The sequence below is a fragment of the Anas platyrhynchos genome, chromosome 1, assembly GCF_047663525.1.
Source record: "Anas platyrhynchos isolate ZD024472 breed Pekin duck chromosome 1, IASCAAS_PekinDuck_T2T, whole genome shotgun sequence".
Lineage (NCBI taxonomy): Eukaryota > Metazoa > Chordata > Aves > Anseriformes > Anatidae > Anas > Anas platyrhynchos.
In genome coordinates this window covers 2,927,300-2,950,366 of record NC_092587.1, presented here as the reverse complement: position 1 = coordinate 2,950,366, position 23,067 = coordinate 2,927,300, and the positions used below count along the sequence as shown (strand labels likewise).

The 23,067-nt window shown below is 49.9% G+C and overlaps 1 protein-coding gene across 5 annotated transcripts in view; it reads right to left on the bottom strand.

Annotated features, from left to right (window-relative positions):
• Positions 1-23,067, bottom strand: part of PLXNA4 (plexin A4) — a 406,242-nt gene that overhangs the window by 225,080 nt on the left and 158,095 nt on the right. The gene's annotated exons all lie outside the window — the stretch shown is intronic.

Sequence of the window (23,067 nt, the reverse complement as noted above, 5' to 3'; positions counted from 1 at the left end):
GAAACAAAGGAAAAGCACAATAGTTTTGCAACTACCACCCCTTTTGCACACACACAAACCTTATCCTAGTCGAAATTTCCCATGAACTCGTGGTTTCCCAGTTATATCACACTGCTGCAGTCGAGCAAGGAGGCCAGCTCACGGTATATCAAGAGTAAAAAGAGTGTTAATCAGCTGGGAATAGTGAGAGTATCCGATCCTGAGGGTATGCGTTTAACCAGAGAAGTCTGTGTCACATCCTCTGTACTCTCTAAAAACATTTCCACCTTGCTTGACATAAGCTTAAACCATGGGCAGGTTTCAGCTGGTACTGAGGCATCTTATTCATACACAACGAAGGATTTAACCAGCTTCATAGTGTTGGAATTTCAATAGTGAAACTGTATGGGTTCATCTGCAGCTCACCGAGTTTTGCATCATGATGGGGTCAGCCTTTAACACACCTTAACCCATTTTCAGGCCTCCATGACCCTGGCTTCTGCACTTTAGGCTTGGAATTAAAATGGTGAGGGCAACCTTAAGCACAGCTTTAGGTGCAAAAACACACAAAGCAGCCACAGAAGAACCTACTTATGGCCAAGCTCCTTGCTGCCCCGCTCACAAAAGCATCCCCTGGCTCGGGCTGTCCCATCAAATTCCTCCTGATGGGGACATTTTCCAGCCCTACCAGCAGAAGCGGCGCGTACCGGGGCTGCTGGTCGCCTCCCAACATCTGCCGTGCACATTTCCCATCCCCTGCAAGGGGCTTTCAAAGCAGCCCTCTGCTGGGATGTTTGTACAAACATGTGTATTTACTGTGTCAACACACATTAGAGAGCAAACACATTAAAAGGAAAAGGAAACAGGCGGCGAGCTGAGGCCTCTCCAAACCTCGCCCCACCGCAGCTCGTCCCGGGGACCACAGGTTGATGGGGAAAGGCCTCGTTCGCAGCATCTCACCCCTTTTTTCCCTGCCCAGACAGCCACAGGGATCAGTCACTGTGGCTGGCAGACATCCCTAAGCAGGACACGTGCCTGAAGATGGAAAACTGCAGGGTCTTTGTCATAGAAAACCGCTTGGGCGTTTTGGGGTTAGCCTGGATCAAATTGGGAAATAATCACGGAGTGCAAGGGGTACGGCGGAACAAGAAAAAGTGGCATGCAAAAGTTAGCTGCAAGGAGCACATTCCTGCTTCAATTCCTACTCCAGCTGCTTCCAGTGCTGCTCTGCTTTGCCTGCCATGAGGATTAACTTGAAGGCACTCTCCTCACACGCATCCCAACCAGCCCAGCCCCTGGGCAATTATTCCGGGACACACGATCCCCAGGCATTACTTCTGCACAGGCAGAAACAATCTTCAGCAAACTTCCACTTTTTTTTTTTTTTTTTCCAAATAGGCCGAGCATTTCAGAGATTATTCATTCTTGTGATGCTCGAGCTGGGAAGAGCAGCGCGGGGATGTACATAAAAAGATGCTTAAAAAAAAAACACAATTCCTCCTGCCTTGTCACAGACCGGGATCCAGCTGTTGCTTGCATTCACTGCTTCCCCTTCAGCTGCACGTGTGTGTGTGCATGAACGTATAAGACAGACAGAGGTAATTATAAAGCTGAAGCCACCTAGCACTTCCCAGCTGTCAGACTCTCCCCGGAAAAAAAAATGAAAATAATAAAAAAAAATCATGATTTAAATGCAGAGACATCTACCACTTGAGTAAAAAGGAGAATCCCTGTTAGGAGGTGTAAGGGGAGCAGTTTAATTACATCTCAGAGAGGACAGGGGTATAAAAGCTGGCTGTTAAGCCCAGCAAAACCATAGGTACAAAAAAATACCGACACCCAAATCAACCGATGTGCAAATACTCAAAAACATGGGAAAAAATCATTCTGAAAATCCTCCTTGCATGGAAAAATTCCAAGGCAAGACCGCCTGGCACCTGGGAGGGGAGCAACAGAGCCCTTAAAAGAAAAATCATTGCCACGTTACATGATCAACGCTTCCAAGGGCGTTTGGCACCTGGCTGTGGGAAACTCCCAATGGCTATGCAGGGCCCAGATCCACCTTCCTGCATCCAAACCATCCTGATTTTGTGTGTCCGTGGCCCTGCAATTCCTGGGAGATTCATTCTGCCCAAGTCCTGGATGCACTAGGATGATATAAGAGGATGGTGATGAGAGAGGGAGTGCTCCTCGCAAGGAGGTGCAGGTGTACCTCCAAGAGACATCACCTGCCTGTTACTTCTGGGAATTCAATGCCTCATTTTCAAATAAATAGGTTCAGAGCTGATGAAGAGCAACCTAAGGCTTTTTTAGGGTGCATCAGCTTACTGGGAGCTGGGGAAAGGCACGTGCTGCTGTGCTTGGGCTGGCACCAGTTGATATGTACCCGAATGCCTAGAATAAAGGCATAGGCTTGGAAAAATAAAATGATCAGGATTAATTAAATAAATAGCTCAGGAAAAAAAAAAAAAAAAAAAAAAAAGAATTGAATTCAGGCAGGACAAATATTCTCAGGCTGGAATAATGGAGGGCATGGAGGCAGACAAGGGAAGCACAGACCCAGTAATCCTGCAGGACAGAGGTAGGATGGTTGGTGTACATCATGTGCAGGGACAAGAGGTACCTGAACGTGTGAGCAGCTGGCACAGCCCAGCTGCCTTTTTGGATGGCTGAGGCCACAAGTGGGGCACTTCAGGAGGCCATCTGGGGAGGACAAGGTTCATGGAAGACCCCAGATTATATGGTAAGGCAGAAGGAACTGGGGCTGTTTAGAGAAGATGGGGAGAAATTGAGACAATCAGCTTAAAGTGCGGAGAAGAAAGAAGGAAGAGAAACCTTTCAGCACCAGCAGCCTGCAATTGCCCCCTTTTTTTTTCTGGTAAGGATGAAGATAACACAGCCATGAAAATGGTACCACCATCCAAAGCTCCCTTTTTGAGATGTCTGCCCCACCACCATGTGCTTCTTTTACAGGGATCGCCTGACAATACCTTACAGATAATTCAGTGAGGACAGGATGAAATCTACCTGGATGAAATCTACCTGGATGAAATCACCCTTCAGGTATTTGGTCTAAGAATAACTACCTGGTTAACCAGACAAGAACCGTGACATACAGTGGACCCACCATGACACACGGATGCTCCTTTCCTAGTAGAAAACCAGAAGGAGCTACACAGATGAAATCTGGGGAGAAAAAAAGGTGATTCCTGCAGACTGCACTGGAATAACGTTCTCTCTTTCGCTCTCCACACTGACCACAGCCTGGTGCAGGCTGTGGGATGGAGAACGATCCATCCCCACCCGGCACCTCCGACAGATGGATGGCAGTGAGTCGGGCTCACTGTTAATAACTGTACAATTTACCTAACAAATTCAGAGCCTGTAGCACAGCTTCATTAATACGTTGAATTTATTGTTGCGTTTCCTTCAGGTTAATGGTCAGAGAGTCCATCAGAGTTTAATCTCTGTGGTTATTATGAAGTGCTTGTTTGTAGTTCAGATGCAAACCGGAGCCAACCAAGGAGAGTTACGGGTGATAAACCACAGAGTAAATCTCCCTCCCAGGTGAGCTGGGGAGGCAGGGAAGGAAAGATGAACAATAACTGTTTTAAGTAATACAGACACAGATGACGTTTCCAAAAATGTCTCAAACACTTTATTGTCTCACAAATTGTTCTCTGGATTTCCACTGCTGGGATAACTACGTAAATCCCCAAGTCCTTTGGGCTTGCTAGACCACGATCTCCTCTGCCTCTGCATTAACACTTCCTTTCTGTGAAGAGTTGTTGGCATGTAAAGACCCAAATCCTTAGGATGTGGTCAGCCTGGAGATGCTACGGAGGGGCTCATTTTGGAGTCACCGTCCCTGGGGGTGTTCAAGGAAAGGTTGGACATGGTGCTTGGGGACATGGGTTAGTGGGTGACACTGGTGGTAGGGGATGGTTGGACCTGATGATCTTGGAGGGCTTTTACAACCTTTATGATTCTGGGATTCTGTGTCAGAAAGAAGCAGACTGCCTGAGCTCATCCTCTTTGGGCACTCAGAAAGACAAAAATATGATGTGTTACCCCAGAACTCGTGTCCTGGAGAAACGCAGGCATGCTGCAGGCTGGAGCAGCATCCGCAGCAAAACAGCTGCTGAAGGCTGAGACCAGGATCCCCCAAGAAACAGCCAGATGTCGAGAGGTCACCCCCATCCACCTCTGAAATACAAGGCCGGAGGAAACACACCTTGTACAGAGCTTTACCGTGGCTGCTCTGCCCAGGGCCATTTGGGGGAAAAAAAAAAAAAAAGAAAAAAAAAAAGCAATGCTGTATTTCACAGCGCTGAGCATCTCTCTGCGGCTGCAGCACGAGCTGCAGTTAAATTGCAGCCCAGAGGCACAAGGCCGGTGTATTCCTCTGAAAGGCAAGTGGAGGGTGAAGGAGAGCGCAGGGGCAGGGATGCTTAATTCATGATAAATTGTCGGGAGACTCCGGCTGCCCCGAGGTGGGACAGGAGCCAAGAGGAGTCAGCAGGAATACCTGCCACCCTCCTAGGGCGAGATGCGAGCGTGCAACGTGTACGGGCACACACTGTAAAAGCTCTTCCCCAACTCTTTCCCCGGATTGCACTACTTTACGGGGAACCTGAGGGGGATTATGAGTGATATTAACTCAGGCAAGAGAGTCAGTAAAGAGACTAGAGGTCAGGGAGGCCAAACAGGCAGACAAGGGAGCCTACGAGCTTTGCCGCGCCGTGTGTCCAAACCCCAGGCCGAATCGTGGGCTGGAGAAGTGCAGCGATCTTATTTAACCCCCGCTAAATTTAATCCAGAGCAGAAAGCTGGCCGCAGCACAGCACGAGCTTGGGGTTGTGGGGTAATAAGATGCACGTGGAATCTCTAAATCAGGGCCCCAAACAGGCAGAGGACTGGAACAGCGCGGCTGAGCTAAGCGTGCACACATGTCCCGCGGCAGTGCGCGATGTTCAGCCCTCTGTTTAACTGCTCTGCCAGAGGGGAGCATCCAGCAGCAAGGCTGGAACAGGTTAGCAGAGCTGGGACACGTCTGGCACCACCGGGAGCGCAGGAGACACGACGCAGATGGCACGGACCGGGGGTGTCTTGGGGACTGGGTGGGGAAGGAGAAGGAGCTGGGATGGAGTCCCGCAGAGGGCTGATGTCCCGTCTCAGGGCAGATAACAGGGGGTGTTTCGTCACTTCTCCGTGCCATAAGGTTTTTTGCAAAGCCTGCCCTCAGCCCTGATCTGTCAAAAGGTTTATTTAAACAAAGCATTCGATTTTAAGGATGTGGAGTGCAGGATTGGAGCTGGGTCCCTCTGGGAGGTGGCTCCAGGGAGCCCCCTCCACAGCAAAGTCGGGATCCTTGCTACGTGACATGCCTCAGCCCAAAGGCTCCTACAGCAGACCCTGAATATTTATTCATGAGTCCAAGATAAGGATCAGGACATCTACAAGGCACGGGTTGCCACTTGGCAAAATAAAATTAAAGCTAAAAATATTTAAGGGGACGGAATATTGCTGCTGGAGTTGCCAGCCTGGAGGCGATCAGAGCCAGAGAGGTGCAAGGCCATTTGACTGCTGGTTGTCCCCCCCAAAAAAAAGCATGCAGACAGTGGTACATGTATGAAACCTCCAGCAGGCAATTTTTCTGCTCAAAGAGCCATCTCAAACACCCCCAGAGCCTCCAGCCTCGGTGTCTGCAGGAACACGGCCAGCCCATGAAGCTGGTGCAGGTGCCATCACGAGTGACCCCACGGGACGCTTTGGGAGGGAGGGGGACTTGGCTGGGCCAGCCCTTGTTTTCCTCCAAAAACGCTGTTTTGAGTTTTTCCCCCTCTCTTGGCCGGCTGGAAAATCTCCTGCAAACCAGGAAGGTCTGCAGCATCCAAGGGGCACCGGATCCCTCTTCTCCCCCTGGGATTTTCAGCTGGAAAGAGGCAGAGCATCGCCAGGAGAGAGCTCAGCCTCTGCTGGAAAGTTATCAATGTGGCAGGCGGAGCTCTCCCCTCCCTCCAGCACTCCCCCGCTCCCCCCGCCTTGCCTGGAGAGCTATTTTAAGTCCCACTTGTGGCTGTCTTTGTGATTTCCCTGGCAAAGCTGCCTCCCTGACATCAGCACGGAACAGCGAGCTGCTGGAGATCCTGGGAGCAGGGAGGCACCGCTCCCCTCCCCATTACCCCAGTACAGGGGATGGAGAACAGCAACTGGATCCCACTTGATCCCAGATGGTCCCTGCTCCAAACGGCCTCCAAATCCCCAAAAAATGTGTCTTCAAGAGCTCAAATGGATCTCTCTTTGGTGTGGACAGCTGCTAGGACACGGTGTTGTCCCATCTGGCACAGATCTCCATCGAGCATCCCAATGACCCAGCTGGTGTGGGATGCCTTCAGCTTCCAAGGAACCCCAGCCAGTGACAAGACAGCAATTAAGGAAAGTTATTGGTTTTATCAGCAGGGGAGGAAGGCAGAGCCACCCCGTGCCAGCGGGACACAGCCCTGGCCACAGCAATGGGAAAAATTCAGGCTGCTGTGCTCGAGCACGGCGTGGTGCTGCTCGTCATTGCAGTCGCTTTCAGCTCATGGCTCCCAGCTACCACCAGCTCCTTCCGCTGGCTCGGCTCATGGGAACACGATGGAGAGCCAAATCCTTTCCCCGCAGGGTGTTCTGCAGAGAGCTTTGCTCGCTCTTTTGCCACTGCCTGATGTCGGGAAGGTCTGGAAAATGTTTGGGCTGATGTTCTTGTCTCTTTCCAAGGTCTTCTTCAGGGTGATGACAGGGAAGGAGCAGGAGATGGACCAGAAGGAACACCAGGGTCACCCCAGAGAGAAGATACCAGTCGTCAGACTCAGCACACCAAGCTTTGGGGTAATTTTCCTACTAAGCCTCGCCCTGAACCAAACTCTTGAACACACAAGCAAGAAGCTACACAATGATCTAACATGAGGTCAGAGGCATAATTAACAATGGGTGTGGGATATCTTAGAAAAAAAGATGTGCTCGGTGAACCCCTGGTGCAGCACCCCCAGGTGCAGAAGGCTTTACCCTGGCTCGTCACGTCCCATCAGAAACTCCCCGTGTTGCAGTCTGACTGTCTGCCATATGGCAGGAAGAAACACGTTGTGTCCCAACTCTTGCCAATGCTGCCTAACATCACACATTGTCAGTCTGTTCCCAGGTTTCTTATAACAAATAATGCTTTTTTTTAAAAAAAAAAATAAATCTAACAGACTATTTTGGAGCTTCCCAGCTAACTTACTCTTTTTAGTGATATTTCTAGAACTATTATTTTTCCAAAACATCCAGTCCCCAGTTTAACCACTGCCAGGTATCTTGCTGGTGGATAAACCTGCCCCAGGATTTCTGCTACTTTCCTGTAAGTGCATTTCCCAAAGGCGTTCAGGAGTTAGGGAGCCCAGGAATTACTGGAGAAGATGTTTTTCATTTCTTGGCATGGTTCAACCATTAAATAGTGGCTGTATAACAGCCTCATGCATGCACCTCCCAGAAAAAGGACAGCACCGACCCCACAAGGGTCTGTCCCAAGGCTCCAGTGCCATTCTGGCCCAATGTCACCCTGGCACAATGCCCTGTTCTCTTCCAAGCCAGGCAGCAGCCTAAATATCATCAGAAATGGCACCTAGGAGAGAAGGGAACTGCAGCTGGCTATTGCCACTTGCTTCTTTTTTTTTTCTGGAAGGCACTGAAATGTCTCAAGGACACGGATAGGGACAGCAGAGCACATCCGTGCACGCTTTAGGATTTGTTTTGATTCTGTGCCTTGCGCATAATTATCAGCGGAGCAGAGCCTGAAGTCTCCAGCTGGTTATCAAGGCAAGTCAGAGCATCTTGGCAGCATCAATACGAGACAGCCCTGTGCTGAGGGCTCAAGCCCTGAGCTCAAGAGTCAGCACTTCAGATGAGGGATTCAGTGCCAGCAGCTTGACTGGACACCAGAAGCCAGAGACGTGGGCCAGAAACATCAAAATGTATCCCAAATTGTGACCAGACCCCGGGGTTCATCTGATGGCTCCTACGTGAGATTTCCTTGGGACTTTGCTGCCCCGTTGGTTACCCGTTAACACGGGATGGTGTCTCTGGCACCACTCTTTTTTTTTTCTTCCCCTTTTTTCTTTTTTTTCTCCATCAACTTCTCCAAGCTAGCACCTCCCAGTACCTCTGAATCCGTCCCTCCTCTCCCAGTGGGATGCCCACCGTCAAGTGGTCACCTTGGAGACTTTCAGCTTGTGAATGCAGTGGCTCCCAAGTTTAGGCACCAATGTGCCTGGTTTAATACATAAAATGGGAAGCAATCAGCTCAGTACCATCCAGAATCCCATCAGGACACATGGTACGTACACTTCCATGTGTGGTGCCCCAACGTGGTGATTCAACACAAAACTGAACGATAGGTTAGGAATAATATTTGGGAAAAATTGCACTGATGGTAGTAACTACACATCTCTGTGGGTCAAGAAGCACTGCTGGAGGTGATTTTAAGGGCTGGATGGCTGTACAGATGGTAGAGTCCCAATTCATTGATGATTCACCCTGATTAAAACCGCCTGCTCCACAACATCAACCATGATTACAGGTGACAGCGACATTTCATTGACATGCAACACATGAGCGCCACACCACATCTGGTCTCATTGCGAGCAGTTTGTGTTTGTTTCTTCCAGACCTCAAAGGCTCTGGTTGGGCTCCTGGCAGGCACTCAGATCCGTGTGAAGGACAGGCAGATTTGCTGATGGTGTAGAAAAAGAGCTACAGCCTTCACAGACCGATGGAGATGCCGTTAGCAGAACATCAGGGATGAGCCTGGGGTAGTTGCACTCCCTTTTTTTTTATCTATAGGGCCAATATGAAATTCAAGCACATGTTCGTTGAACCTTGTAAGGCAGAAAAGTGAGGGAAAGGAAAGAGGTTGTCATGTCCAACACCAGTAATATAACTTCCTAAGACAAACACAAGACCAGATGTGGCACAATGGTCATGGGTCTCGCTCTTCGATCACCGGGGGTTTTGGGTTGTTCAGTTCTAGGTCCCTCTTCCCACTTCCCACCCTCCTTTTTCTGGTTTGGTCCCGTCCTCTCCCCACAATGTCAAGGACACCCAAGCAGGTCTTCCCCACCTTCTTCAGGTTATACTGGCACTGTGCCTGTTGGCAGGCTGTAGGAAAGGTCAAAGCAGAGGAGACACCACCACTTTCATTTAGGGTTGGAGACCTGACCCACAGCATTTCCATCCTGCAGACAAAGTGTCAGACCCCACAACTCACCTCACCACTCCTGGCCATGGGGGATACCACAGTTTTGGGGCCACTTGGAGGGACCCTTGCCCAGCAGGGTCCCTTCCAAAATGCACCAAGAGGTGCAGAACGTGCTAACGAGCATGTTCTGCTTCACCTCCCCATGCAGCAGCAGCAGGAGCTTATCCGACCACAAATTTACAGCACGGGACAGCAATCAGTGAGGGATGAGATACGTCCTAATGTGCTTGCTGGAAGGGGAAGGGAAGATGAATGGTGGGGACACAAAGTGCTCACCGTGGCCCCCGAGCCCTGCCAGCCACCGCTAACAAGTGGCTTCCCCCTGGCAAGGATAACGGAGCCGCTGGCATCCTCCACCCCTTGCAGAAGAACCCGAGTCAGGAAGGATGTTTCTGCACTTGTCATCTCTCAGGGAGGGAGGGAGGGACGTCTCTCCCAGCTGCTTCGGCTGAAATCCAGTCTTTCTGTAATCAAATGTGACCTCGAGCCGCCTGCGTTGGAGGCTGCGGCACCATTCGTACGGTTAGGGCTAAGCCATCCATCTCCTCAACCATAAATACCTGATCATCATCCCCAAGGACCTGCAGCACTTCATAGACAAAGACGCCTGGAGAAAAGGGGGGGTTTGGTTCCAAGCATCACTTCACTCCTGAAATGCAGCTGTCCCTTAGTGCAAAGCAGAGCACATTTTTAACATCTTCCAGAAACTTTTTTGCAGCAGAAAAGCTGCACAAAAAAGCCCAAAGGGTGGAGAACCAACCCTAGCCACCGTGTGGCCAGGACAACGAGCTGTGTTGATACAAGAATATTTGCAGAAACTCCATCTGGGCCATCTCTGCTCTTTCTCTCTACTCTTTCACTGCCTGCACGGCAGAATCGGGCGCAAATGCAAAGCATCAAACTTTCCAGCTCTGAGTGTAGCATCCTATACTGCACAGAGCAAACCCTGGGGTGGCTGTAGAAGACAACCAGTGTCCTCCCGACCGAGCGAGGGCAAAAACCACCCGTGCTATTTAGCCACCACCACTCCCTCCTGCAGTGTGAGGGAGGAAAAGAAATCAGCGCAGGCACACAGCCTGCGGAACGGGAGCGCGGGAGAAACCCAAACTGCCGACTTTTATTTACTCGCGCTGCACAGTGTGATGTTAATTTGGCAATTAATGCTCCGGGCTGATAATAGCTGGTCCCCACCTCCTCCCAAGCGTGCACCTGCTCCCCCTCCCGATCCCGCACTCCCCTGGAATCCACAATGAGGTGAGGCCGCAGCCGCATTGTGCCGCGGCTCAGCCTCGCAGCCCTGCCTGGCAGGGACAGAAATCCTCAAGTTCGGGCAAGCTGGGCCTTGGAACAAGTTATTTGCAGTGTGTGGCAGCAGCAGCTTCATCAGTTTGGGTAATTCATAGGCATTTGTGTCTGCTCTTGTGCACCAGGCACCTCTGTTACCTGCCATCCACCTGCACTTCTTGCCTGGGAGGTCATTTCCTCCTCCTCCTCCTCTTCCTCCTCCTCTTCCCTCAACTGCTAGGGGAGCTTTGGAGGACTTTTTTTGGGGAAGGGAAGAGCCCCTGGAGCAGGGAATCTCTGAGCATCCTCTGCCTGCCTGCAAGTCATCGCCAGCAGCCGCAGCCACCACGGGAGGCTGATTTATTTGTGGGCTGCTCAGCTGGTGGTTCAGGGGTTTCTGTTTTGTGGGAGGGGAGGAGAGATCGCATCGTGGTAAAGAAGGCACATCTCCTGTTCCCCAAGAAGAGCCCAAGTGGTCGCAGCTATCAGAGCAAGCCTGCAGGCTGCCGAAGGGTGGTGTGGCCATCACACTCGACAGAAATTCATAAAACCTCTTACCAAGGGTGCAAGACATTTTTCAAGGATGTGGGTGGACAGAGGGGCTGGGATGTGCTCAGGGATTTGCTCACAAAGGTGTCAGTCTCCACTTTTCCTGAATACACCCTAAGTTTCAGACCTAAACCCTCTCCAAAGGGTGCAGCATCTTGGGACACTGGGGAGGCGCTGGGGGAATGATGAAGGGAGGATTGGTTTGTGATACCACGTGGAAGAGATTCCTCTCCAACCTGTTGCAGCTGTATTATGTCCTGCAGGACCCTGCAGGAGCTCTGCAGTGGGGATCCCCTTCCTCTAACCCTTTTCCCCAAAGCCTGTTTAAGGATCAAGGGCCCTGGTTAATGGAGAGAAGGAGGAAAACCATGTTCTGGTGAAAGCACCTCCAGCTCTCCATTCCTTCCTACCTGCTCATCCCCTGTTTCTTTGCAGGCAGCTTAATTCGCTTCATTAGCAGTACAAAAGAGAATGCTAACGGCTTTGTTTTGTTCTGAATGATAGTTATTTGCCTCCCTGGGTGTTTGCAGGTTGGGGTTTAGCAGCAGGAGCTACTGCTGGACCTGCTCATGCTTGCAAAGAGGGAGAAGCTCTGCCCTGGAGCACTCCAAGGATTTCCCCATGGGGAAGCCTGGGGGATGAGGGTGAGGAGCTCCAGGATGGCCAGGAGTTGATCTACAGAAGACTGATAGTTGGACTTGACAATATAAAGGGTTTTTTTCCCATCTAAATGATTCTATGATTCGGATTTTAAAGCTGTGCATTTGTGCTCGTGTCTGTGGCAGCCTGCTTGCCCACATCTGGGGGCTAAGCACTGAGCACCCAACCACAAAACCTGCCTCTTGTTCTCCGCTCGTGCTGCAAGATTAACTGCAGGATTGTGACTGTGGGACACGCGGCTTTAGTGTTCCCTACTGCTCCTCAATGGGGTTTTCAGGTCGGTGACAAAACAAGGAAAACACACGAGATACCACCCAGGGAGAGCTGAGCTTATTCCCAGCCTGGACCAAGAGACTCAGTGCTGGATGCACACCCACATACACACCCCTGCCTGAAAAAGCACAAAAATTGAATGCATTCCTCTGCAAACCCAAGGTGCAGAATCACACCTCGTGCTGGGCTCTCTCACACGTTCAGAGTGGCCGTGGCATGCACTACACACGCACACAGCTGCATTTAGCCTCCTGCCTTCTCTAACCTCTAGCACGCAAAGGTGGACGTAGCACACACTCCCTGCATACACGCACCCATACAGATGTGTTTTCATGCATTCCCTACAAAAACTAGCATGGATAATTACATCCAGTTCAAATAATAGTCATGTGGGTATATAAAAACCCCAATTTTTCTCTCTTTCCAGGCACTTCTAGCCACAAAAGCACACCAGCATAACACTTGTCTTGCACGGTGAAACCCAAGGCAGCACCACCCCCGTATGTAAAACACAGACGTGTCTACTTCAATCTGTCCACAGGTGGATATTTGCACAGAAACAGCCCGTGACACATCCAAAAGTGCTCAGTTTCACATGCAAATTGCCAGGCTTTGCACCCACAGCGCTTCCCCTTCTGCAATGGTTGCAATCATCTCCAATTAGCTGCGCAGTAGATCACCTTGGTGGGACAGCATCAAGTCAGCTGCTTCTCTACGAGCCTCTGCCTTTCCCTTCACCTTCCCTTGATGCTGCAGTCGCACATCCTAACTAAGTATTTTTCACTGCAGGAGTGGACACAGGGATCAGATGGGGTGAGCAAAGCTGGTGATAGATATAGAGGTCAAGAGATACCAGATCAACTGACCTGCTATAAACCACTTGTAAGTTCCCAAATAATAGAATAATGACTGAAATGAGCATTAAACCCACAAAAATGCAGCTATACCGGGGAATTATGAATGTTACAACCGTATATTCCATATAAATTTATGCTGAACACCTCTAAAGCTTTCCAACATTTTCCAGCACAAGCCCTAAAAACACCGACTGCAGCAAGGGAGATGGCCCAGGTGCTCGGAGTGAGCAGACCTTGGCCAGACAAGAGAAATAAGTGCTTTCTGTTTGGATGTTTTCTTTCATTTCGTGCAGTTAACATGACAAAACACCTTTTAGCACCTAGTGCAGAGGCAGTTTAACACCTCCACAGTGATATCTGCAGGTCACGGTGCACCCCAGGAGGGAACAGTGTAGGGGGGGGGCACAGAAGTGCGTGCACGCACAGCTCTCTGCAGAGGGCTCATCTCCCTTTAATAAGAAATCCCTAGCATTTATTTTACACCACCTGAATCCTTTTGTTCCCCTGCCGTTTCGAGGTCTAGATCTTGGGGCCTGAAGATGTATCCACGCCAGCATCCCACCGTGCTGCACATCAGGTGCTGGTGAGCTGGATCCCTGAGAGATGAAACCCAAGCAAGGAGAGAAAGGCAACAGCCAGGATCTGGTGCCCTGCCCCTTGCCAAGGGGCACATCTGTCCCCTGCCTGGGCATCTGTGTCCCCATCTGTCACCCGAGCCCCAGCCCCTCCTTGCCATGTGGCCCCAGCCCTGTGTTGCCCCAGACTGGAGAAGTCTTTGAAGTTTGATGCTGCACGGGATTTATCACAATTAAGGGGGCCACGGCATTTATCGGGGGCCCTCTGTGATGGAAGAAATACAGGCTGGGGCTGTGCTCGTGCCTCAAAGGACCAGAGGCTGTGTTGCCAGCCCTCCTGCTTCATAAATCTCTTCGGGGTGGGGGATTGTTGGTTTTCTTGTCTTAAGGCAGATGCCTGGTGGAGCCAGATCAGCCATGGACACTTCTCCTGCTGCCAAAGGACATGGCACAGCTGGGTTTTGTGCTTATTGACTCACCAGCTACCCAACCAGGGTGACTGCCTCGGCTCTGCCTGCTGAGGATAGGTGTTGGTGGACGTTAACCCTTGAAACACGTCTGGGCTTAATGCTGAGGCACTGCCAATTGGCTTAGGATGAATCCAAACCCGCAAATATGCTGGGAATTAAGCAACAAGGTCACTCAGACACCATCCTTAGCGTCCAGCCACAGAGATAATCTGCAAACTGCCTGCAGCAGCACACCCCCACCATCCCGGCTCATGCAGGAGGGATGGAGAAGACCCGACAGCCAGAGGCAATGCCAAGAAACCTACTCCAACTTTCCAGCTCTCTTGTATGGCCAACAGCCCAGAAGATGCCGCAGTCCCTCTCTGGAAGCTGGCTGAGGTGTCGGTAACGCAGGGATGAAACTCTGACAGTCTGTCACCTCCCTTCATTACGCGCAAAACGCTCCTGCAAGCTGCTGGCGAGATGCTGCTGGAGCTTGGTGTCGAGCAAGCAGCTCGGCCACCGTGTCAGCAACCTGGTGGGATGCTCCAGAGACCTCCTCAGGAGCTGCAGAGGGGACCCAAGGGGTAAAAGTCCACCAGCACTAGGATGGAAGATGGTTAAGAGATGGCTGGGTGCAGCTGGCCATGGATAAATGCGTGGCCATGCTGGTACCTGGGTCGGACCCTGCTCTTGGCAACGTTGATGAACTCAGACCCATCACAAATATTTTGCTTCAGGAGCATTATATCTGTCCTTAGGAGCCCCAGCACGCTGGGTGTTGTCCTGACACCCCTGGCACAGCTCAGAACCAGGTGCGATATCTACGTGGCTCCCCCGAAGCATCCTCAGAGCTCTTAAAGTGAAAATTCAGCTCTCCATCTTTCCTGACTGACACAGCCACTAAAGAGCTAAGGTTTTGCAATGAGTTAAGCTTCCCGTAATTGCAGACGTGATCCCACGACTGTGTCTCAGGAGGGGAGCCCTCCTTTCTCTCCAGTCTCTGGCTGAGTTGTGGCTTACCTACATGAGCCACCAGCCCGTGCCTGTCCCTGCTGCGGTCTCCGGTCAGCGGCTTTGCTGTTGCAGCGCCTTCCACCTGCTTCTGGTTTCAGGCCATTGCTTAAAAACGCCTGCAAGTGTTTAAGCGAGCAGCACACACCACTTGGCTTTCAGATCTGAGAGTGGCACTGATCACAAGCATGGGGCTGTCAGCCTGACGTGGGCAACATCTGCTCCCGGAGGCCCTTCTCCAAGCCGCTCTCCATCGCGCTCTTCCAACTGCATCACGAAGCGTGTTGAAGGACGAAGGGGATTTTTTTTTGCATGTTTAGCCCCATTTGAATGTACTGCAGCTTTGATCCCAGCGGCTGGGTCAAATTAAAAGGAATCCAGGAAGTGGCCAGCGTAAAGGTCAGGTTTTCCTCCTGACTGCTCGCACAACATGTTGGCATATGGTAACGGAGTAAGGAGTACCCATATGCTGGAGGTTCGTGTTAGCACGCCTGCAAAATTTTAATAATATTAAGGGCACGATGCACATTTGAAGTGTCTTGTTACTCCTATGTCCTGCAGCAATGTAGCGGTGTTGGTTTTCCTTTTTTTCAGTTCACCCAGGGGCCTGTGCAACAAGCTCGGAGAGCCAACTGTTGCTGGGCGAACTTTTGAACCGCTGCGAAAGCAAAATGTGTTAAATTGCTAGAAAAGGGGAAAACAAGTGGATGATGTTTCGTGTCATCCGCAATCTGGGAAGCTTCACTTCTTTGGACTTCCCAAGGAGAAGAAAGGGATCAGGGAAACAGTTCCCGCGTTAAACATTGCGAGCCCTGCAGTAGATCAAGGCACTAAGGCTCCGTAAAAGCCTTCGGTTGTTCGAGGGAGCTTTAAAACAGAGTCAGCTGAATACGACCAGCTACAGAAATGATGCTTGCAAGGGGCCTGGTCACTAACGAGGATGGGTAGAGAAATATCCCAGCCTAAAGCTGGGAATGTCCCCAGCCCCCAGCCCACGGGGTAGTGTCCCACAGCCGAGGCTGTGTTTCTTGGCTGTAGCCTCTAGAAGCTTTTGTGCCCTGCTTTCAATAGCCCTGAATAACTCCATCATTCACCTATTTCACGAGGCAGTGAAAAAACAGCTCTTCAGATAAGAAGAAAAGCCCAACATCACCCGAGGGGGAGGGGGGACACGAGGCTGGCTGCTTCCCCACGTGCCCCAGCCTCTCCCATCCATGCCCCCCCCTTGGCGAGCAGACCCCCAGCGCTTTCTGCCCCCACTGACCCAGCGCCAGACTGCAGCTCCCCACCAGTTCCCACCAGTACGGGCACACCGGCCGCTCCAGTTCGCTGCATTGATTTGTTTTCCCGTCGGGATGCTCTCCAAGCCAGATTTTGGAAGAAAGAGGGTTTTTTCCTGCTTTTCCCAGACCGAGAGGAAGATTACACAATGAACCCTTCGAAGGAGCCCTGAGCCTCCTACCCCGATCATAACCACAGGCGCTCGATCCCGCAAGGTGCTGCTTGCTTTTATCTCCCCCTGAACCCAATGCAGGCTCCCTGACTCACGAGATGAGGGATCCCAGATGGGAAAACAATTTGACAGATGCTCACAGAGGATTTAAGAGTTTCCAGGCACTCGGAGAGATGCCTGTACTGGCGGAGACACAGTCAGAGGCCGAACCTGCCCTCAAACTCAACGGAGAAACTACCTCCAGTAAGTGGATTGATGGGACAGAAGGCAAAATTTTAATAATCTGTGCACCTGGTGCAGCAGCAGCTCTGCGACGAGATGAATGAACCTGCTGCTGACTGGCAAGGAAAACTTTGGGAAACAATTCTTCCATTTCAATTCCCCCTGCTCCGGGGCGGTGGGGAAGAATAGGTCTTAATTCGAGAGGAATTTGGGGCCGTGCGTCGGCATTTCCCATGCAAAGAAGGAGAGGCTGGAAAGGCTGGGAACTTGCTCAGAGGCACTTAACTCCGGGATTTCACTTCCCTGCCTCCGTCGAGAGCAGTGAGGAGTGTGTCTGTGCACAGGGATGGCCGTGAATGCCAGGTTTGTTCCCAGGCTCCAACGATCTGGTCGCAAGCCAAGCAAAATGTCTCTCGTTCTGAATTTTGGGCAGGGTTAACCCACGCCGTTTTGTCTGAAATGAAAGATTTCCGAAGGGAAACGGGTCAGGTAAAACACAACAATTTGCTCTGTCTGAACAAACAGATTTTTTTCCCTCTTTTATTATAATCCTCAAAACCGATGTCACTATTATGCTGATATTACCCAGTAATATTACAGCTGCTTGGTTTATTTCAGTGAACTTTGAAGATGAGCTTGATTTCAAGAAGAATAATTCACAAGTTTAATTCCAGAGTTTCTGGGCAGACAGCAGCCAGACCAAAGATGCTCTGTAGTGGATCCGCTCACACCCAAAGCAGAGAAATGCACAGAAAATATATATGAAAATTAAACAAGTAACAACAACAACAGAACTAAGGAAATGGCACGTGGAAAAAAAATAAATAAAAAAATAAAAATAAAAATTCCAACGCCACCCAGATGGCATTTCAAGGTAGGAAAAGGAAAATACACGCCCAGAAACCGAGGTGCGTGGTAGCCCTAACCTGAAGGCATCTCAATCCATGACAGCAAATCCATGTGTGCAGTAGTTGTGACAGCTCGTGCTGCTCCCCACCGGCTGACACAGCGGGAGGAGAGCTGGCATTTTGGAAGGTGGCACTATTTTCACCGAGCCATCACCATCTGGGCTGCTGGAAAAAATTCTTCTTGGATCCATTGTGCTTAATCATGTAGTAACGAAGCTCTGCCCAGGTAAATCAGATGCGAGAAGCAAGGTCTTGAGTGGGCAGCCTCCTCCCTGAGTTTTGTTGGATTTCTGCTTGTGGTGGGATGAGAGATGAAGGGGAAATCATAGTTTGGAGAATGAATGACACCAGGACGCTACCATGTAATTAGAAACGTCCCAGGCAGATGCGAGAGGAGGTAATCAACCACTGTATTGTAAGTGGTATCATCAGCCGTGTAATTATTATTATTTGATTCCTAGACTGCAGTGGGTCTCCTCCATCACACGAGGTGCTGTACAAAGGCAATCAAAAATTGCAGTCCTTCTTCAAAGCCACTTACAGCTCTTGTAGTTTGCTTCGTGCCCCCCAAAACGCACTGCGCTGCTGTCCCAGGCCAGCCCATCCCACCCTGGAGCATGCTCCCGAGGAAAGCACCTGGGAATCCTTTCCAAACAACAGGATGGCATCGAGGCAAGGTGTTAATAAAGTGTCAGTGGCTCCTTCGCCTGGAGCCCTGCGTAGCAAGGATGGTTGTGATGTCAAAAGCAGATGGCTATGTCGTCAGGGGGGAGGTGAGCTGCGCAGCAGATGGGCACTTCAGATACAAAGATCCCTTTCATGCAAATTGCCCCCGATGATATTTTTTTTTTCCTTAAATTACAGAGAGAGAGAACTGGAGAAAACATCTGATGTGTGAGCAGTACGGTCTCTAAATAGAATATTTTCCCGTTTTCCCATGAAGCTTCAGGAGGTTTTTAAGCTCCAAAGTGTTCATTTAACTCCTTGGGGCTCTAGACATTTCCTTTGCACCGTGCTGCCCTAATATACAACACACTCAAAATCGCTCTTTCTCCAAGTTTATTTCTGGAAAGGCAAACATTTTGCACCTGTTTACACACAAAACTTAATATAGAAATGACTTTTTTAGCAGCTTCCCTCCCAAGCTCCTCCAGTTGACTTGCAGCCAACACACGCACAAAGCTTGAAGTTAACCAGTACGTACCAGTATGCCAGGATTCAAACGGGTACGTTATCTTTGTGTGCTATGCATTATACTTCTGAGAAGTACATTATAATTTTAAACAACACTACCAGGCTGTTTTTTCCTCTTAAAGAACCATGGATGGTGCTTTATGGATAGGAAAGTTCAGTGGATTCAGCAACAAGTCACTCCTGCACTCCAGGTTCATGCCCCGTTTATAGCGGTGTTGAGGGAGGGGAGAAGCAGGATCATAAATGAGGATATCCAGGGTTGCTGTAAACTACAAGCTCTAGAAAATCACTCAATCCAATGAGGAAATGCACATAATTCTGGGGTGAAAAAAAAAAATAGCACTGAAAGGGTATTTAGCACTGGAAAACCTCACGGGTGTTTGCAGGATGTCTGAATGAGCAATGGAAGGAAGGGTGTAAGCAAAGCTACTTACTCACTGATATGTGCTACTACTACTATGTGTTAACCACGCTCCTGTGTGCCCAGAGAAGGGAAGACGTGAGCTGTTTTTCTCCTGAACTACAGCAAGCCCCAAATGCTTGGTCCTTCTCTGGAGGATGGCAATAGGTGAGGACTGGGAGAGTGTTTGCAGGGACTGCAGAAGTAACACAGGTAGAAGCAATTTAAAAGCAAGGACGGAGCAGCCTCCCTCTCTCAAAAGAGCCTGTCTGGACCATAAGCAGACAGTGATAAATTTGGGTACTTACTTTGGGCAAGGAACCTCAACCCTCACCGGCGCATTTGCTGTGAAAACCGGAGCAATCGGCTCACGCAGCCCCAACACCACGGATGCTCTCGGCTCCTTCATCCGCCTGGTCCCTGTCCCTTCGCTTTCCTGCTCTCCTTGTGATGCACAGGCAGGGAGGATGCTGCCATCCACCTCCTGCCCTGGGCATCGTCTCATCTGCTGTGCTGAACCACCTTCCCCCGGGACCCTGGAAACCACCATCTGAATGGGGGCTGCGGATAATGAACCCTCAGCAGCTAGTAAATAAACAGCGGCCTGCCCACATGCCCAGCTGCACCCAGGACCCCGGTGACAGCTCGCTGACAAGGGTGACAATGTTTTCTGATCCTTTGCCTGCGAGGTATGGTACTGTCAGGCTCGAAACAGCGGGGAGCCGAGGCTGCGAGCGCCAGGGAGCATCCTGCATTCAGAGAGCACTTTTATTCCACCCCGGACCCGAAACAGCAGCCTGCACACCCACTCCTGCCAGCTCCGAGGATGAAAGGGCAGAAGGCTGGGGAGATGTAGGAAACAAGAGGGACAAAAATGCATCTGTTGGGTGGCCCAGAAACTTGGGATGCTTTGGTGGTCGCATTGCTTGAGCTGCTGGCTGCAGAGACCCTGGGTAAATCCCCACCGACAAGGTGGCCCAAATCGCAGCTCATTTCTTTCCCTGCCCATGAAACCACATGGATAGCACACGAGGGCATGGCCAGATGTGGTGTAGGTGCATGTCAAATACGTCAAAGATGCAACCTTCACCTGGCTGGAGTTGGTCAACGCAATGGGTCGGTCAGCTACAGAGCCCCAGCACATATCCGCTGAGCACCAGACCAGGCAGATGCTCCGCTGCCATCCTCCTTGTAGCCAAACTCGACTTTTCACAGCGATAATCACACCTTCAGATGTGAATACACCTGAAGATAGCTCAAGGGCTGGGTACTCAAAAAGGAAATAATAGCTGGGGCTAAATCTTTGAAATTCACATTAAAGGCACCAGCACATCAGTGGTAGTTGGGATGCTGGATTTTGGCCCAGGATGTTGCAGTGGCCAGGCAAATTGCCTAGTTCATGGCTGAAAACACCTCAAAACAGGAAAATTGGAGATTCTTGGGCTCTGCTTTGAATCCGTCATAGCTAACAGCAAAACCAACACAGACTTGCCTCAAAGACAATCTTCTTATAGGAGACACGGAAAGACTACTTGACTTAGGATGGAAAGACTACTTGACTTAGGAATTTTTACTTTTTTCCCCGATTTCTACTCTTCTACACTTTCTACAATACACTTTTTTTTCCCATTCCAAGGTTTTACCATTCTTTTAACAAGAAGTGATCATAGCATAGAAAAATGAAGTCACGCTTTCATGTTGGGAGAAAAAAAAAAGGGGGTTATCATTGGCTTCCTGTCACCCCACTGAGTTTTAGACACTTAACATGGTGCTGAATTGGGAATTAAATCCTCTTGGGCTCCCCGTCAACAGAAAGGACAGGCACCTTCGTGGAGCAACTGAGACCCAAATTACCTTCTGGAGTTTGTAACCACGGAGTGAGTAATTCCTCAGCAAGTTCAGTGCCGTTTTCATAAGGGACATGTTGTAAGTAGGCTTAGAGAGAGATCATCCACGTCATCTCCCCAACATCCCAGGATCACCAACTACCTGGCAGCAGTCTCTGCTAGCTGCCTTTGAAAGCACTGCTGCAGCATTTACCCGGAACATTAACAGCAGCATCACCTCTACAACAAAAAAAATCACTGAAATCTCACTCCACTGTCCCATGGCAAAGAGCACGCTGAGAGCGTGTCAGGACAAAGACAGCATTATTCCCTTCACCATTCAAAGAGCGGGTCTCTCCAAAATTAACCCTGGAAGTGTGCAGCTAAAAATCCCCTACAAACTAGGAATTTTTCCTTCCAATCCTTTAACAATGTTGGTTGTGTTTTGGCTTTGTCTTCGGTCATGCCCATCTCATGACTGGTATCAACCACCAGATCTAATTAACAAGATTATTTTCAGATATTTTAAGGAAACATCGGAGATAATTCACACAAAACAAACTTCACCTGCATGTCTGCAACAAGTTCCCCTATAGAAATTTGATCCCAAGAGTTGCCTTTATCCCGTTGCTAATGGATGTTTAGCATGTGAGAATCCGTATCTCCCGAATTTGGAACATAATAAGCTTTCTGTGAGCTTTTCACGAAAGAGATATCGACTGGAAGTAATTCAGAGAAGTTATTCAGCAATTGTTTGCAACAACAAAAGAGCCTGAAACAGATTTACTGCCTGTTGACAGTCTGCACGCCGCGCTTGTACAGCTCCCCACATCGACGGGGGAGCTCCTGTCTTGCTGCTTTAGGCTGGGCTGGAGAGGCAAAATATCTGTAATTACAATGAGAAAACTACCCCAGCTGAACCACTCAGTCAAACGATCCACTCTGGAACCAAGAGCCAGATAATAAAATAATAAAATTTATTTATTAATGCATTTGTAGGGCCTCGTATCTCTGTACGCTCCATTGCAAGGCAACATTCACTCCATGAATTTGGTCTCAAAATCCACCAGGGAAAAAAAAAACAAAGCCAGCAAGACTCATGCAGGAGCAAACACGTTGCGAGATGATTTATTTCTTCTCCCATCATCCACCATTGGGATGGATGGATACCATCCTTCCAGCTCGCTTCCCATATCAGCCACCCTGGTTCAGGATTTAGCCAATTTTACACCCTGTGAGGAGTATCCTAGTCCAGTACCTGTCTCCCTGGTGGCTTTGAAGTGTCTCCATGCACCGATTATGGCAGTTTTTGAGCAGGTGCAGCATCATTCTTGCTTTTCAAGGACGTGTTTTTTGCCTCTTTGCTCCGCAACGTGGTGCTTCAGATCTGAAGTGTTTGTGGGCTTGCTGCCAGGCGCTGCTGTAGCCCAGCGTAACGTCCCCTGCTCTTCTGCCCCCCACCAGCAAATGCCATTTCTCTTCTAAAAGGCCCCTCTGCAGCACGTGAAAATGGGGTGTAGGCTCATCAAGATATCCATGGGAAAAGTTGGGGAGGGAAAAAATATCAGGGGCTGCTTCCAGCACCTGCTTTTTGCGTGACACATCGGAGGAAATGAACCCAAGGGGTTCCTTATCACAGGGGTAGAGGGGAAGGATGGGGGAGATGGAAAGTGGGAGACCCTTTTCCTCCCATCCTACAAGGAATAACCTCACCGGTCCCTCATCTGATCTGGAAAACCCTCCTGGCTTAGAGCAGAAGACAAAGATTTTGTAAGGGTGGTGAGGCAAAGCAAAGGACCTGCATCAAGAGAAGGAAAGACCAAAAAAAAACAAAAAAATGTGAAAAATAACCAGCATCAAAGAGAAGAGGGAAGAATAAAAGCACTCCTCTGCTGATCCACAGCTGAGCTGGGCAAAGTTTATACAAGATAAATAAGGCTGACATTACAAAGCTTTGGCTAATTCATTTTTCTGCTTGTCACCACTTCGGATAATTGGGCTACACAACAAGTGTAGGGAAAGGAGGTTGGCTTTTCTGTCTCCTTTTCCCATCCTGAGAGGTACAACCAGGATTAGCCGGTGTGTTGCACCGCCGGTAAAACAAAGAGACTGATCCACACCCCTCAGTCTTTAATCTGGAGGGGTCA